Source organism: Ambystoma mexicanum, chromosome 5q (assembly GCF_040938575.1).
Source record: "Ambystoma mexicanum isolate Mex_15411 chromosome 5q, UKY_AmexF1_1, whole genome shotgun sequence".
In the NCBI taxonomy this organism is placed as follows: Eukaryota; Metazoa; Chordata; class Amphibia; order Caudata; family Ambystomatidae; genus Ambystoma; species Ambystoma mexicanum.
Window position 1 is genome coordinate 807,985,044 of NC_090933.1, and position 17,761 is coordinate 808,002,804.

Sequence of the window (17,761 nt, forward strand, 5' to 3'; positions counted from 1 at the left end):
CACTCTTCGAGTTAGACACACAGTGTGAAGAGGCTCAGCCCCGGAAGCCAATCGAGTCCTGCACTTCACTTTTCGAGTCACAGACACCATCCTGCCAAGACCGGCGCCTCCGTGGGAATCAGGTGAGCGTTACAGTGGGGTGGACAAAATTTCGATGGGTGTCTGGGGAGACCATCAGGGCTAGTTCAACCCCCTTCCAGCTCATAACGTCTTCCACGTTGAGCCATCGTTTGGCGCAGCAGATCTGTGCAGCCTGGTAGTAGCTCTTCCACAATGGGAGGGCCAAACCCCCGCCCGCTTTGGCACCCGTGAGGATAACAAACAAAGCTTTTTTCCCCTCGTCTGATAAACCTAGAGATGACTATGTCCAGCTCTTTATACATCTTTGGGGTGAGGCTGCAGGGGAGCATCATTGCCAGGAAGATAAGTTTAGGCATAGAGTTTATCTTAACCGTGTTTACCCTGCCCGTTAGAAATGGGGGTAGCACCTACTGCTGAGGACTGGTTGGTAGAGTTGCAGGTTCTGTCCAAATACGAAAAGATCTCAATGAAGGATAAAGGTAAATAGGGAGATTATCTCTCATTATATGGGTCATTCAATGCTTTATATGTGTGATGAAGTAGAGTGAGGGTGGGAGGGAGGAGTGAGGGGGGCACCTCCGCTTATTTATTTTCTATTTTTCCCTGTTGTCTTTTGTGGCGTCTTGTGTGTGTTGGTGTGAATTTTATAATTGTTTCATTTTTTGCTACTTACATAGGGTGAGAGTATATTGATATATTTGGGTAAGGGCATATTGGAAATGTTTGATAATTATTATTGGTATTATTGAATGATTACTGTTGTATTAGATTGTATTGTAGTTCATTGAAATCTATGTGGTGGAATTATATTTTGTTGGAAATTTAACACAGATGTTACAAAAAAATAATGGCCGTAGCGATTCCCAGTTTCGCAGGTCAGCCTGGATTTGCTCCACTGTATAGGGGTAGCTGAGATCCCTGAGGTTCCCAATATGAGCGTTAATTTTAACCCCCAGGTACGTGATATGGTGTTTGTAATTGGAAGGGGGCCTCCCTGCCGGAGTCCCAGGGGATATCCTGACGTAGCGGGAGGATCTCAGATTTTGCCCAGTTAACTTTATATCCTGCCATCGGGCCATATTCCTGTAGCAGGTGTTGGACTCACGGGGTAGATGTCGGGCTCTTGCCAATATAGAGTAAGAGATTGTCCGCATAGATGAAGACCCGATGGTCTTGTCTCCCCCATAGTAGGCCTTCTCAGTGGGGGTCTGTGCGTAACTTGATTGCGACTGGTTCTATAGCTATAGATAGGGCGTAGATTGAGGGTGAGAGCAGGCAGCCCTGACGTTTACCAGGCCGAACAGTGCCAACATCGTGCCATTTATGGTGACCAATGCTGTCGGTTCAGTGTATAAAAGCCAGATCAGATTGATAAGGGCCGGGGGGAAGCCATATTCTGCCAAAGCCATGAACATAAAGTCCCATTGGGCCTTCTCACCGTCAATCGATAAGATCGTAATTCACTTGTTCTGGATCATCGGCAATAATGTGCAGCAGTCTATGTACGTTATCCCCAGAATACCTTTTGCAGATAAAAACATTCTGATCCTCATGATTCAGATTCGAGAGGACCCCCCTCTATTTTTTGCGCTTGGCATTTCGCTAGGATCTTTGCGTCAGAGTTTGAGCGATATTGCCAGGATGAGCTACATTCGTCCGGTGGTCGTCCTTTCTTATAAAACACCACTATATTTGCGGCTAACATCGACTGTGGTAGTCGACCCCTGCGCGATGCTCCGATGAAGACTTCTTCCAGTCTGCAAGCTATATTATCGTCCATGGTTGGAAATCTATTGGGATTCTGTCAGGCCCGGTGGCATTCCCCGGTGAGAGGGAATGGGTAGCTTGATTTAGATCGGCTGTCGAGATGGGGGTGTCCAATGGCTGCTGTTGGGCCTTGGTAAGTCTGGGCAGTGGGATGGACCTCATAAATTCTTGCATCTTTTGGCAAGGGATGTGTTGGAGGGGTTGCATACAGGTTTGTGTAATATACAGCGAACAGTGCATTGAAAGCACCGTCCCCCAACAGGGGGTTCTGTGATGGTGGAAATGCATTGGAGGGACAGGTCCTTGTACTACTTTTATCATGTGTGTTCTGTGTTATGATCTGCACAGGAGCCCATGTGAGACTCCTGCCAGTGCAGCTCTTCCTCTTTTTGGTTTGGCGAACAGATCCTTGGGATACTCTTATGGCACCCATGGGTGGGGGTACAACCCGGTATCCTAGTGTATGTTTTTGGGCACCTGTGTGTGGGCCACAGAGCAGGGTATGGGCTGGTGGCAGCTCCATGCTGAATTTGACAGGTGCTCTGAGTATCCTCCATTTTGGGATACCCAGGCCCTGCCATTGGAATCAGTTGATTACTGTTAGGAGACAAGATGGCCCCTGTGGCCTCTTGCTTTCTATTGCCTGTTGACTTGTTTTCCCAGAGTCCTGGGAGGCTCTGGCTCTGTCCTTTCCCCTGAATGGCTGTTGGGTGGAAGTTCCAGATATGGTATTGTGGGGAAGTCCAGGCCAGACTGGCTGGAGCCTTCCCAGTGACTGTATGTTGTGGGTACACCCTTGGGGTGGCACATAGGTGAATGGAGTGTGTGACCAATATACATTTTATTTTATGGGTGTCTGGTTTCTTGTGTATGACACATTGACTGAGACAGCCCTGCCCGAAACTGGTAAGAATGCACTGTGGAGTGCTGAATAGCTGGGTGCTTGTCCCAATCCACATTCCTTGTTGCGAGTGTCTGGATGGAGAAGAATGGCCTGAATGCACTTTGAGTCTGATTGGCTGCCTGCCTGCATGAATTCCCTTCTGAATGATTGGCTGCTGAGCTTGGCCCAGCAATGTGAATGAGAGACAGAACAGTATTTCAAATGGATTGTCTCCTCCAACGTATTCCACATCTTTGACATGTAATGTCCACAGCTGAGCACTTCGCAAAGCTTTTCGGCACAGGGCGTCCTGCATCGATGACGTTGGGTCGATGTCCCTCGAAGGCAGACGTCATCGGATGTTATAAATGGGACGCACAGCGCCCATAGCCTCGGTTCAGTTTTTTCCGCAAATGTGTTTGCTTCGGAGACTCGGCACGCCTCGTGATATTCTTCGTGAAGATGTCTTCTTTGACCCCTCTGACTCCGCGGTCTGGCTTCAAGACTTGCCGGGACTGCAAGTCTAAAATGTTGATCACCGACCTGCATCACATTTGTTTGTGGTGCTTGGGCGAGAGTCACGACACCGACGACTGTTCCAAATGGCAGTCGCTGACTGCTGTGCCTTGCGGGAGCGTAAGGGGAAGCTTCAGGTAGGTAGGGGTTCCAAACCCCGTAAGTCCCGTAAAGCCAAGAAATCCAAAGGGGTGTCCACCGACGACTCCAGAGGCGATTCTGTGCGTCGGGAGGAGTCCCAGGAATCTCGGTCCAAGAGTGGTTCCTACCATTCGTCTTCCTCGTCCCGGCATACTAGGAAGCGCCGTCACCAGTCGCCTTCCCTGTCATCCTCATAGGACGGAGCCGCGAGGAAAGTGGCATACCCAACGAAGTCTTCAACTCTGGAGGAATGGGCTGCTTTTAGGGAGCAGATGTTGGCAATTTTTCAATCACAGAGCTCGATCTCACGAGTGGGAGTTGGCTCAGTAAGTCCTTCTGGAGATCTTTGCCCTTTGGGGAACCCCACAAGTGGATCTCTTTGCCACCAGTGCCAACCGGAAGTGCGAGAGATTCTGGTCAAGGGAAGTTCCTCCGAGAGGAGCCTTAGGAGAAGTATTGGTAGTGGATTGGTCATTCCCACTGCTGTATGCGTTTCCTACAGTCCCTGTCATTCCTCAAGGGTTACAGAGGTTCAGAACCCATATGATCCTCATTGCTCCGGATTGGGCCAGGCTAGCGTGGTACCCGGACCTTCTAGAAATGTCCATCTGCCCTCCACGCCGTCTTCCCTTACTAGAGAATCTGCTCTTGCGAAGGGGTACAGGGGGGGTCAGGGACTCCATCCAGAGGTCAGGACTCTCAACCTTCATGCTTGGTATCTGAAAGGTTGAGATATAAGGATTGGGACCTCCCGGATGATGTGCTGGAGGTGTTGCTTTCGGCCAGAAGGCCAGCAACAAAATCCCTGTACCGTTGGCATAAGTTTTGCGACTGGTGCAGAGGACAGAATGCTCATCCTTTTCAGTGTTCCATTCCCATGGTTTTGTCTTTCTTACTTTCTTTGGCCCACAGGGGCCTCCAAGTAGGTACCATTAAAGGTTACCTGGCGGCGCTGTCTATATTTAAGCGCTCGTCTGAAGAATGTTCTTACTTTAAGATTCCTTTGATTTCTCATTTTCTTAAAGGACTGACTAATGTGTTCCCGCCGTCCCCTTTCCAGGTGCTAGTTTGGGATTTGAATTTGAATTTGGGTTTGCAATTTCTAATGGGTGCTCCGTTTGAACCTTTGCACTCTTGTCCTTTGAGATTATTGTCCTTCAAGAGTTCTTGGTTGTTGTTAGTTCCGCTCGCAGAGTGAGTGAATTGAAGGCACTTTCATCTAAGCCGCCCTTTACTGTGTTCCACGAGGACAGGGTTTTACTAAGGGTATGTCCTTCCTTTCTATCTAAGGTAGTATCTGAATTTCATGTGGTTCTCCCTTCTTTCCACCCTCCTCCTCATCCTGGTAAGGAAGAAGAGCGACTCTTAGGTTGGATCCTAGGAGAGCTCTGAGCTTTTATATTTCTAGAATGTCCAGGGTCAGAGTGGACGATCTACTCTTTGTGGGAAATGCTGGACACCGATTGGGTCAGGCTGTTACCAAACAGACCCTGTCCAGGTGGATTATCCTCACCATTACAGTGTGTTACCGATTGGCGGGTAAGCACCCTCCTGAAGGGTTGCAAGCTCATTCCACTAGGGGCTTGGCTACTTCCACAGCCCTCCAACGGCGAGTTCCTATTAGGAATATTTGTGATGCAACTACATGGGCTTCTATCCACACCTTTGTTAAACATTACTCCCTGGATATGATCCATGGTCAGGATATGGCCTTTGGTAGGTAAGGCGGTTCTTTATTCCACCATCTGATTGGGTACGCTAAATTCTTTTCCCTCCTCCATTTTCTGGTACTGCTTTGGGAGTCTGTCAACGATGTGGAATATGTTGGAGGACACAATCCATTCGAAGAACAAGTTAATTACCAACTGGTAACGTTCTTTCGACTGGATGTTCCTCCAACGTATTCCAGATAGCCCTCCCAGCCTGCCCCTCTGAAGAATTTCCTATGCGATTGCATCTTCTGTTCCCGTAAGACTATGTGCAGTAAGCAGGCATTGGATTGGTGCCACACGTTGTAGGGGGGGGGGGGAGAAAAAAAACGGAGGCTACAGTCGCCGGTTTATATTTATTTATAACATCCGGTGACATCGCCCTCAACAGAGGCCTTCGAGGGACAACGACCCGACGTCAGCGATGCAGGACGCCCTCTGCCGAAAAAGTTTCCGAAGTGCACAGCTGTGGACGTTACATGTCAAAGATGTGGAATACGTTGAAGGAATCCAGTCTAAAGAATGTTACCAGTTCGTAAGTAACTTGTTCATCTGGGGACCTCTTACTTACTGGAATTGTTCAGAAGCTGAAGCCGAAACGTGATGCTTACTCTCGAAGCCGAGCCGGAAGAATTATTGCTGCTGTTTTCCTTTGACGCAATCTGAAAGCTGTCGTTCCTTCAAGGACTGGTCCAAGAGAGAACCTGGCTAGGAAACCTCTTCCCGAGCTACGAGGGAACATCGTGCACCATCTAGCCTTCTCCAAGGCTCCCTTGAAGTCTGTCATCGAAAGGCTGCCGACCAGACACAGGGACCGCCGAGGAATCTAAAGCAAAGCACCCGGACATTGAAGTCCATCCCAATCAACGACCATCATCATCGACCGTAGCTGCAATGCTCCATTTGAATCAAGGACTCCCTTGCTCATCACCGTCGACAGTTTTGTCCCGCCGTAGAAAGTCAAGGTTGCTGACGAACCAAGGAGATTCAGGCGGTGGATTTTCCGCCACCAACAGTCCTCAAAGACTCCAACGAAGATCCGAAAGCCAGCCATGGTAGAGTCCCGGTCGCCAACGCCAAAATGCTGACGACCCGACACCCTTGCTGGGCCTGCGTTCGTCATTGACTCTTTGCGGCAACAAACTATCGTCGTCAAGGCACGCCTCAACTTCACAGGATGTCACGACTGAAAGTCGACGAGCACCGCTATGACCCACGCTGCTGCCTCAACGCCATTGTTCACCCTTTTCCTCGAGGGATCTCGATGATCCATAGCTCCTGCCTTAACAGGAGTTCACTCAAGAAGGATCAGTCGATGACTCTACGTCGAACTCTGCTAAACCAGGTACATTGGGGGTAGTAAAACCTTTTTAGAAAAAACTAAGACTCTGCTAAACAATGTATGGACTGGGCTTGTCAATATCTTATTTACAGGTTTCCCAGGTTGGGGGGGGATCCTCACAGAGTGCTGTTTCTAGGTAACAGGACAAAGTATTGTGCCTTTTGTTTAACCAACTTGTTTCCCTCCCAAGTCTATGGTTGATACCTTTTCCTATTGATTTGTATGCCATTTGAAACAGTTGGCAGTTGGTGCATTTTAATGAAGTCAATGTGTAATTGTGGTACTTCATAGAAATTGTACATTTATCATTATAGTATTGCCTGAGCACAAAGTGTGTTATTGTATGTGTATATAACTTAAACCTTATTTATATAAATAACTGTGTTATCACTAGCATAGTGTGTGGACATTCCTTTGTGGGGGCTTGGGGACTACACTGTAGTTAAGAACCAGCCTGCATCACCTCCTGAGAGCTTAAGCCTTGATTGCTCGTCCATTGCTACCGCTTAGAGAATCTTGGTTGGGGTGCTCTGTGCTTCTACTCTGCCATAAAGAGGGCAGCAGTACAGATAACCCCCATCCAGTCTTTACAGGTTCCCACCCCCGTCCCGGATTATGGCGATCAATTGGGCTGCTTGTAGTGCCATTAAGTGTAGCGGTGTGTCGTTTTCAAGATAGTATTTTTGGGACCAGCCCAAGTAGGATTTATTTTACTCTGGTGGTTGTTAGCTGGTTAATTTCCAATCTGATGGATCGCATGCGTGAAAGAGTATGCTTATTAGATGTGCATTTCTGTGATTTCTCGTGTAGTGAGATCTATGGTGAGTTGCATCTCTTTCTCTTTCCACTATTTCAGCCTATACGACCATCTAGATATGCATTGGCCTCTCACAAAGGTTTTAAATGCGACCGTGCACCCTTGTGTCATATGAATGGGTCAGATTCGTCTCCCAGAACCCCACCATGTCATTCTTAATGTGTCTGTAAAGTCTCAGTATGACGACGCCCTCATGTTTAGTCGGCAGGGGATCATTTTGCCAGGGGTATCGGGGAGAGGGGTCATGATCGGAGATGGTGATGGGCAGTATGACGCATTCACTCGTCATGTATAGGGCATTGGTTGGAATGAACCAATAGTCTATTCTGGAGTACCTAAGGTGACTGTGGGAATAGTAAGTGTAATCCCTGCAGAGCCCATGCACAGGTCTCCAGACATCCCTCAGACTCTGGTCCAATAACCGTGTACTAAGGACAGCCTGCTTTTTCCATTTCGCTGGACCAATTATGCCCGTACTTAGGCGGTTTAGAACAGGGTCAATGGCAAAGTTGAGGATCCCTCTCCACCTCCAACCCACAAAGGATAGATTCCCCAGGAGATGTGTGGAGGCGGCAAAGGTGTGGGTGAAGAGGGCTGGGGTATCTGACGTGGCATAGATGTTAAGGAAAGTGACAGAGTGGTGGTGTATTTGTCCCTTTATGGCCATGCATCTGCCATCCTTATCTGAGATTGTATTCTGAATTTGGAGGGTACCCGCTTATGAATTAATGTGGTCACTACCTGTTTACCATGGTATGGGGCGTGCACTGTGGCTCCCACCCAGCCGCGTTCCAGTTTTTTGGACCCTTGTTTCATTTAGATGTGTGTACCTGCAAGTTTACAACATCACCGTGGAGATCCGCATTTGATTCAGAACCAGTCTCCTTTTAATGGGGAGTCCCAGACCTTGCACGTTAAGGGTTAACAACGTGAGCAGAGCCATCTCTTTGAGAAAAAACATACCAACATAACACCTCTTAGACTTTCTGAAATGACCATATAGCATGTGGTCCTCGTCTTGTAGTATCCCTCTTCCCCTTATCACCTGTACCAAAGTCCAAACCAAAACACAAACAAAAACTGGTGGGGGTGAACATTTCCCAGCAACATTGGAATCAACCTGGTCTCCCCCGATACATGGAATATAGTCCATGCATGGATCTGCTGGGCGCAGGTAGCATGATTCGCACCCAGTTACACGCATTCCATAAGGGCCCCTGTGGGGGGGAAGAGGGGCTGATGGTTTGGTCACCCTCCTAGGCTTGGTTAGCCCGTGCCCGTTCCCAAATACTGCTGTCTGCAGTTCATCTGAGGACAAAGCGTTAATTTCGGTGGCCCCCTCCAAAGATGATCTGGGCCCTGGAGGCCTCTTCCGGTCTGTTGTCTGCCTTTTGTCTCGGGAGATCGTTGGTTCCATTTTGGAGAGGTTGGTAGCCTGCCGTGACCAGGTTTTGCCATTGCAGGAAACGTCACACATCCTCCGGATCTTCAAATGAGTGCCATTGGCTGTCGACCTGTATGCACCACATCGCTGGGAATTTGAGGTAGTGTCTATAGTCCTTCCCTTTTAGCGCTTCAAATATAGGGCTGCAATTCTTCCGGCGGCAAGAGACTTCCACCGGGTAATCATTAAACAGGGGTATTGGTATCTCCCCGATTTTCCTTTGACCGACAGCTCTATATGCTGTCAGGATGGCCATTTTATGTTGGAAATTCAGGAGCTGGAGAGTTATCACCCTGGGGCGCTCCCCTGGTGCTGGCTTGGGGGATCGGTGCCTGGTGGATCCTCTCGATGGTATAGTGCTGGAGGCTATCTATGTGGAGCACATCCTGCAGGAAATTGTACATGAATGTTTCGAGGTCTGGGCCCTGTACATTTTCCGGTAGGCCCACGATCCTGAGGTTGTTACGCCTCAATCTGTTTTCCTGATCCTCTAGCTTTGCGTCAAGCTGTTGTACCTCTCAGATGATCACATCCAGCTCAATCATTGTCGTTTCATGATTGTCCTCCAAGCGAGCTAATGCGCTGCTCATTGGCAGTTGTCCTTTCATGCTGTGCATTCGGTCTTGTCTGGACATCCTGTAGGTCGCGTTTAATATCCTGGACCGTTGTGTTGGTCTCCTGTGTCACTTGGCTGGGGATCTTCATTTCCACCAAGATGGCTTGCGCCTGCACAGGGATAGCCATCATGCTCTTGTGCCTCGCAGAGCGGCCTAGTAGAGTGTCAGTGCTTGCTTTATCTGTTGGTATGGCTGTGGACGTGTGTTAGGGAGGATTCTCTGTTTAGGCTGAATTTCCTCACCTAGTGAGTCCCCCAGCAGCTTTGCTGGATTTTTGGGGTTTATTTTTCTCTCCTGCCAAGAGTGAGACTCTTTTACCCTCAATCTTGGACATGACTTGAGAGTGTTTCTGTGACTTGCTATGTGCTTATGGGCTATGGGGTATTTTTTCCCCATAGGCTATCATTGGTTTTTGAATGTGTGTTACACAGCACCCTCAGTGCAGTAACACAGGGGCGTCATAGTGACCCCCAAACATAGACTCCACACCCTGGGACTGACTACTGTCTCCCTGGGTCTGTAAAGTCACCATTGTCTTTACTAGTCTTAACTTAGGAACTTAACCAGTACAAACCATCATACTGTGGAAGTACTGGTAGGTGCAATTAGATTGCCCCTGGGTCTTTTGTCGAGGGGGTACTGTCCCGTCCCCCCTCGCCGAGTTTCTGGCTGGTGGCAGTGGATACCACGGAAATATTCGACCGGAATATTTCCCATTGATTTTAATGCACCACTTTTTGGTGCAATGTTAAAGATACCGCCGGTTTATTTATTTAATATAAATTCACCGGTTGGGATATTTTGCCAGAACTCGCCGCCAAAATGGCGTCTAGGTTCACTTCTGTAACCCTGAACCCGAGTCGAGCCTTTGTTCCACTTTTGGCGGGCTTCTGCACAGAAGCCCTCCAAAGTGGTGCCATTCTGTCTGGGTACCACAGGGGGTGTGGGAGGGGGTTTAGGCACCCTGGACTGAGTTGCCTTGCCAACTCATGTCGCACTCTGGTGTGATTGGCCCAGGTGGTGAGCCGCCCCGCTCACCACTTAGCATGTTTGAGTGACAGCTAGGCTGTATGAATGGGGGTTTGCTGCATAAAAGCAGGGTTTTTGGGACTGGTTCTTCAGAAGTCGCCACAGGACCTAAGAAGCCGAAGAGGGAGAAGCCGAGCCGACCTGCCAAGACGACACCACCGGTGGAGCCCTGCGGAACCGTCTCACCACTTTTCCCAACGACAGAGGAGATCTCCAGCCGGGAGAATCTTCTTCCCTTGACTGGTGGGGACAACCAGTTTCTGCCTTCTTTTCGCCTCCCTGAAGCATCTCGTGGCCACCTTGCCTGTGCCAAGCACCCCGGCAACCGGGATACCGCTTTTTACCTCCACCGCGAAAGGGGCTTAACATCCTTTTAGCCGGAAAAATCCACGGCTGGTTTCTTCCCTGGTAGAGCAACGACCTTCAGCTTTCCTCCACATCGAGATCTTCTCTTCCTCTGGACGACGCCGCGACTTGCACCCACTACCAGGAACAACTGCCACCGCTGGAGGATCCTTTCCATTTTAAAGGTACCGTGTTCCGCCCGGCTTCCTTTGCCACCGATTGTACGGGGTAGTTTTAGCCCTCGGATCTCGAACCTGGGTAAGCCTGGGACACCCTAACTAAACTTTTCTAAACTTAGTAAAACCTTTCCTACTCATCTGTAAAGACTTGTGACATTGTGTGATCTTGGACATCTTTTCGCCTGGCTTTCCCTAGAGTGGGCCTGGCAACCGAACTTCCTTGCTCCGCAATAGACTGCCTTTCTAAACGTTGCTGTTTTCATTACTTCTCCCTTTTCCCTCCCTTTTTAACTAACTTGTTGGAGTGCCATCTAACGTTAAGCGCTCACCTCTGTTTGGAAATAAGTGGTGTTAACTTAGACTTGTCCAACAAATAACTAGGGATGTACATATAAGTAATAGTGACTGTGTTTTGACTTACTTACCTTTTCTGTGCTAGTGTAATTTATGAGTGTGTCTTTTAAATAAATAATTATATACTTTTACACCTAGCTCTGGTCAGTGTTTGCTTGTACTACTGTGCCTCTGTACCTATTATGTATGCTCTAAATACTGCCAACTCTTCCTGGAGGGAAGTCTGACTGCTCAGCCACAGCTACCAGGTAAATCTGGGTGGTACAGACTGCTACCAAGTGGGTTTACTGCCAAACACCTGTAGTCTTAAATCTTTTGCAGTGGTCCCAGAGGGAACTGCACAGGTTTCTGCCTAACAACGTGTCCGCTGTGGATGTGTCCGGCTGTGCCAGTAGCATAGTACTGTTTGCCCATACATGCAGACCTCGTGGCCCCTTGAACGCGTGTAAATTTCCAGCTGGGGCGCAATATGGAGCGGCGGCAGGTGTTGTCAGGTGCTGATGCACTGTCTGGAGAGCAGTACCGGGGTTAGGTGGAGACTCGGCAAGGCCCGGCCGCCGTCCCCAGTGAGGCGTAGCAGATGGATGCGACCTCCCCGTTCCTTGGTGCGGGCCGGCACACATGGCGTCGGCACAGAAGCTGCGTGGGAATGCCCGATGCAGGCTATCCTTTCAGGGCTGGAGGGTCTCGGCCCACTCATGCGTTGGTTTATTGGGCAAGACGCCCCTGCCAGGCCGTTGTCACACTGGAGGCCGTTGGAATGCAAATATGCGTGCCTCAAAAGGAGCCATTCACCTCCTGTGATGGCCCCCCAGTGTTGGCACAAGAGTGTCTCAGGCCGTCCCTCACTTCCCTTGCGGGCCCAGCCCCACCCACAGAACTGGGAAAGGGATCCGCTGCTCACCTCTGGGGCTCCCCGTGAGTGTGCGGTCACTCCGACATGGGTGTACGCTTTATCCGTTGGAGCCAGTGGTCAGATCTGCGACTGCAGGCGGCTCGTATCATCTGGCTGATCTCGCTCAAGCATGTTCAGTGTAGAGCATGCCTGATTGCATTGTCGGTCGCCAAGCCAGCATCAGACACTCGTAGCGGCTCAAATTCGGAAACAGAGGTTCTGGGGGCATTCTCCTCTATGCTACGCCGACTCGCATCGCTGTCCATGACCTGTTGAGGGAGAGAGTTGCCGGCTGTCCTCCAGCTCAGATTGGAGCTTCAGTAGCTCGTGGCCATCTTGCTCGGGCTCTCAAGCGCCCCCCAAAATTCTTAGGTTCTCCATTTCTGTTTTCCTGATAATTTTAGTTCAGGGATTTCAGAGTTGATGTCTCTTTCTCTTTTCCAACAAAGTAGGTTCAGCTGGTTCAAGGGTACGTCTCTCTCACAATTTCTACTGGGACAAGTGATCTGCATGATATTTCTCTTTCGTCTCCCGCTATCCCTGTTGCCTTCTCTTAAGCAGGGGAACATCTTCGGAAGCCTTGTTCCTTGGCGACCTCCTCTTGAGCCTTGGACCATGTTCGCTTTGACTTCTCTGGCATTACTGGGGTTGCATGTCAGATCTGGGGTCCCAGTTTCTCGTCTCGGGCTCCTGTCCTGTGGCTTTATCGTGTCGATGCTGTGCTGGCACTTTGGTGTCTCAGCCTTTAGTATCGAGCTCCTGCCTTGATGATCTCTCGTGTCAAAATTGCAATGTGACTTTGGCGTCTCAGGCTCTTATACCAGACTCCTGTTCATTTCTCATAGGATAAGGGTGTTTCTGTGGAGTTTCTTTCTTTATCTTTACAGGATTCTGATGATGTAGAGCCTGTCATGTAGACTATAGTGTGTACAACTGTAGTGAGTTCTTCACAGGACCGGGAGTACTTGAACCCTAAAGGGGAGTCTCTCCTGGTGAGGACCCACTTGACTTGACACCTACGGAGAATGTTGCAGAGCGGGCTTGCCCCCTATGGAGAAAGGATGAATTCCTTCAATTCGTCACATGGTATACTGTGTTCCTAACAATTATGGATGGAAAGCTATCCGTAAAAGGTGGTGGGGACCAACAAAATGAGCAATGCAGGAGTGATCATAGTGCACGAGGCCAGTCTTTGATAGGTTTGTCACCATTGGCATGCTCGAGTAATGGTTTGTAGCAAAAACTGTCGCACAGTTGCTGGGTGAGTTTTGAGCCCCAAAATGTTCCTTGATGACTGTGAACCAGATGATTATCAGGTGAACAATTTAATCTCATTTGTTCTTGGGTGTTTTTGAGGCCATTGCCTTAGCTTCTCCCATTCCCCTCATCTTCTCCCCCTCCACAAGACCCGTGAGGCCCCGGATCAACTTCCTGCTAGGTCAGCAAGAATGAATTTGCATGGTTTGTGGACTTGTAAATTCCTCCAGTTCTAGTCTTTCTGTGCTACCGGCTGACCTCACTTTTTTCATATTCGGGGGGTGTTATAGTTTGGTCTTCCTAAATTCTCAGGATAGGCACGTTTTACATGAGTGCCTCTGCACAGGGTGCCCCACCGGCTCAATCCACAATCTCACTCTTCTCTTTGCTCTCTTGACATAGCCAACTTTTATTTTGTGGATCTATCTATACCCCTTTTGCTTGCTCCACTTATTCGGTTTTGTTTCCTCATTCTCCTGCATCTCTCTTCCCTTCCTTCACTTCCCTCCAAACTCCATTGTCCTTTGAAAATTCTTTCTCTCTCTTTCTCTCTCTCTCTCGCTTTCTCTCTTTCTCTCTCTTTCTCTCTCTTTCTCTCTCTTTCGCTCTCTCTCTCTTTCGCTCTCTCTCTTTCGCTCGCTCTCTTTCTCGCTCTCTTTCTCGCTCTCTCTTTCTCTTTCTTTCTCTCTCTCTCTCTCTTTCTCTCTCTCTCTCCCTCTCTTTTTCTCCTCATGTCTCCCCTTGCTGGGCACTCTAGCTCACTCCCAAACTCCAACACATCTGCTGGCTCCTGGTTTGGCTATACAATCGGGCCCATCTGTATTTGCTGTCATCTGTTTGAGTTGTGGGTTTAATTGTATGTGTTCTGTAAATGGGTATTTCTCCAGCATGGGGTCTGGCATGGATTCACATGCTCATGAATATTCCCCGTCGTCAGGCCGGGAATCCTCGGTATAGAAAATAATCAATTTTGTTTCTGATCTCTTTCTTAGTAGTAACCAATCACTGGTCTCTGGGTCAACTGCCCCCAGCCAATGACTGCCCTCTCCCTAAGCCCCGCCTCTGGCAGCCATCCTCAGATTTTTACCGCACGTTCAAGTGTTGGGAGTCCTCGAGCTTTTGCTGCGTTTTCACGCTTTTTCAGGAGATTTTTCTCATTTTTCGGTTAAATAGAGCCTCAAGCTCCACCGTTTCTACATCCGATCAACAGGGATCCGTTTCAGAGTTTTCTACGCCCCTCAAGAGTGAAGATTTCGTCAAGTTATGCTTTTGGAGGATTCCAGAAGTTCCGAGGCCTACCCCGGACATGGCCCAGGAGAAAGGAAAGTCGACGCCTGGGAAGCTGTTCTGTACCTGCCCTGGAGGCCAGCTTCAGAATGTTTTCAAGGAGGACGAGCATTTGTTATGCCTCTACTGTCTCCATGAGGACAAGACTCACACGGAGAAGGACTGTGCGTTTTGTGGGAACATGTCGGAGCGGACCATGAAGGATCGCCACCTCCGTCCCGCCAACTGGCTGGAAGGGAAGAGCCCGTCAGGCGAGAAAAAGAAAAAGAAGTCCGAGCGGTCTTCTAAGTCCTGTGAGGGCGCCCCGGCGACGGGGGCCCAACAAAAGGCCAAGCACCGTGAGTCCGCAGCCCGGCGCCATCAACCACGAGCCAACGCTCTGGCTCAGGTAAGAGGATGTCCGAGAACCCGGCAAAGCTTCTGGAGAGGCCCCGGTTGATCTCGAAGATTCCGGCAGAGGGGGAGCGAGGCTCGGACCCTCCCCTCAAGGTGAAGCCCCCAGGCGTACAGAATGTGACAATGGCCTTAATTCACCCTGCTAAGACCTCGATTGAGGATGTCGCAGTGGCCCTGGCTCAGCCTGTGGAGGCTACGCCAGTGGAGGTGACCTCAGGACCCAGAGTCTCCCTGCCACCGCGGAGGGAGTCGTCTTTCAGGCCCATTGAGAAGACCCCCACAAAGTCCTCGTTGGAAAAGGTGGGGGAGGGGCAGGTGGCCATCGTGGATACGGACACGACCTCTGAAGAGGAGCTCATCGAAGTCGTGGAAGAGGCCCAGCTCATCGGGAGGGATCCCGACGAGGGCGACGACGAGAGCGACGGTGTCGTCGACGAGGTTCCTCAAGAGCCCTCGCGCCCGTCGTTTCCGGTGCCGCAGGACACTTCGGCGGCCATTTTGTCAGCGATTCAGTCCTTATGCTCGGAGAGAAGGACAAGGTTGCCCCTCCCCCCGACAGAGGTACCTGAGCCAGACCTGACGGGGGACCGGAGCCGGGACCTTCGGAAAGTCCACTGCATAAGAGGACGACGCATCCCACGTCACCTCTCCCACCTCTGCGGCATGCTCTGCCCTCCCCCGGGTCTACTACCCACGGGGATGATACAGGCACGGACACGGCTACGACAGGTACAGATGACGACGGGACGTGTCCCCCATCGCCCCATGCTCGGGCGTCCCCGCCCGACCAGATTGGATCCTTTCATGCCATGATTTCCAGGGCATCCGAGCTCTTCCAGCTCTGCCCAGAAGAGAAGAAGGAAGGGTTCCTTTACCAACGGCGGGAGGCTAAAAGGAAGAAGGTCCTCGCCGTACCACTTCTTGATGACATCTGGGATGAGGGGCTCGCCTTCCTCAAGAACCCTGCCACGGCGCCGGCAAAGAGGGACCGGTACGAGAAGAAGTACCGGGTCCCCGACGCTGCCCCCTTTGTGCCTTCGGACGCAACCTACCCCAGATTCGGTCGTCTCGCCGGCGGCAAAGAAGAAGGCTGGGGGGGCATCGGCCTCGACATCAACTTCCCCGCCGGACAGCGAGGGCAGGAAGCTGGACACGATGGGACGACGGGTCATCTCATCCGCAGCGACGACTATCAAGGCGGCCAACGCCCTGGCTATCGTATCCCACTACGACAGGGAGTTGTGGTTCAAAATCGCCCCTCTGTTGGACTTCCTTCCAGACGCCAAAAGGGCTGAGGCCCTTGAAATCGTACAGGAAGGTGAGATTGCTTCGGACCACGCCATCATGGTGGCAACGGACATCGCCGACACCGGTTTCCGTCAGTTGGGCAACAGCGTTTGCCTAAGACGACGAGGATGGCTCAAGGCGACAGATTTCCGCCAGGACGTACAAACCAAGGTTTTGGACATGCCCTTCGACAGGAACAACTTGTTTGGGAAGGTGGTTGATGAGTCCCTTCAGGCCATCAAGACAGACACGGAGACTGCCCGGGCACTGGGAGTGCTCCAACAATGATGGCTGTCCTTTCGGAGCTCCGGAGGCAGACAAGGTGCCTCCAAGGGATCCGGCAGTGGCTCCTCCCTGTACCGCCAAGCGGCAAGATCTTCGTCCCAGGAAGCCTACAGGGGACGCGGCAAGTCAGGTGGTGCCCGTCGTCATCGACAGGGAGGTCAAGGAGGCAAGTCGGCCTCCAAACAAGATTGAACCGACCGTGGGGTCGGGCCCCCGCCGAAGCACCCCGGTGGGAGGCCGGCTGGCGAGGTTCGTCAGCGTGTGGGAGTCCATCTCCACTAACAGTTGGGTGCTGGACGCCCCGGCCCAAGGGCACGCCCTCGAGTTTCAGAAGAAGTGCCCTCGCTTTCCACCCGTGGCCAGGAAGGAAAATCACGTCCCTCAACTACTGTTGGAAGTAAGGGCGATGCTCAAGAAGGGTGCCATCGAGCTCGTCCCAATGAGGCTTCGGGGCTCCGGAGTTTACTCAAGGTACTTCCTCGTAAAAAAGAAGACGGGAGGATGGCGCCCCATCCTGGACCTGCGATGACTGAACAAGTACATCAAGGCACAGAAGTTCCGGATGGTCACCCTCCAGCACGTGCTGGGACAGCTGGAGGAGGGCCGTTTCCTGTCGTTGTTGGACTTAGAGGATGCGTACTTCCACATCCCCATTCTAAAAAGACACCGAAAGTTCCTCAGGTTCGTGGTCCAAGGGCGGCACTACCAGTTCAAGGCCCTCCCGTTCGGATTGAAGTCGGCATCAAGGTGTTCACCAAGTGCCTTGCAACAGTGGCGGCGTGGCTGTGCCTGCAGGGGATCCACGTCTACCCCCACCTGGATGACTGGCTCATCCAGGCAAGGACAAGGGAGCTCGCCGTAGAGCACACTGTGAAGACCATCCAGCTGCTCACGGACCTGGGATTCTCCATCAACTTTCCAAAATCTCACCTGGTTCTGTCGCAAGTCACCCTGTTTCTGGGAGCCAAGCTCGACACAGTGGCGTGGCTGGCCTTGCCGTCGGAGGAAAGGACCAGGACCATTCTGGGCAAGTTGCAGCGTCTGCTGGCCACGGACATGGCCATGGTAAGATCTATCAAGTCCCTCCTCGGGATGATGTCCTGCTGCATTTATTTGGTGCGCCTTTGCAG

The 17,761-nt window shown here is 50.9% G+C and overlaps 1 protein-coding gene across 1 annotated transcript in view; it reads left to right on the forward strand.

Annotated features, from left to right (window-relative positions):
- Positions 1-17,761, forward strand: part of E2F5 (E2F transcription factor 5) — a 1,167,696-nt gene that overhangs the window by 1,006,613 nt on the left and 143,322 nt on the right. The gene's annotated exons all lie outside the window — the stretch shown is intronic.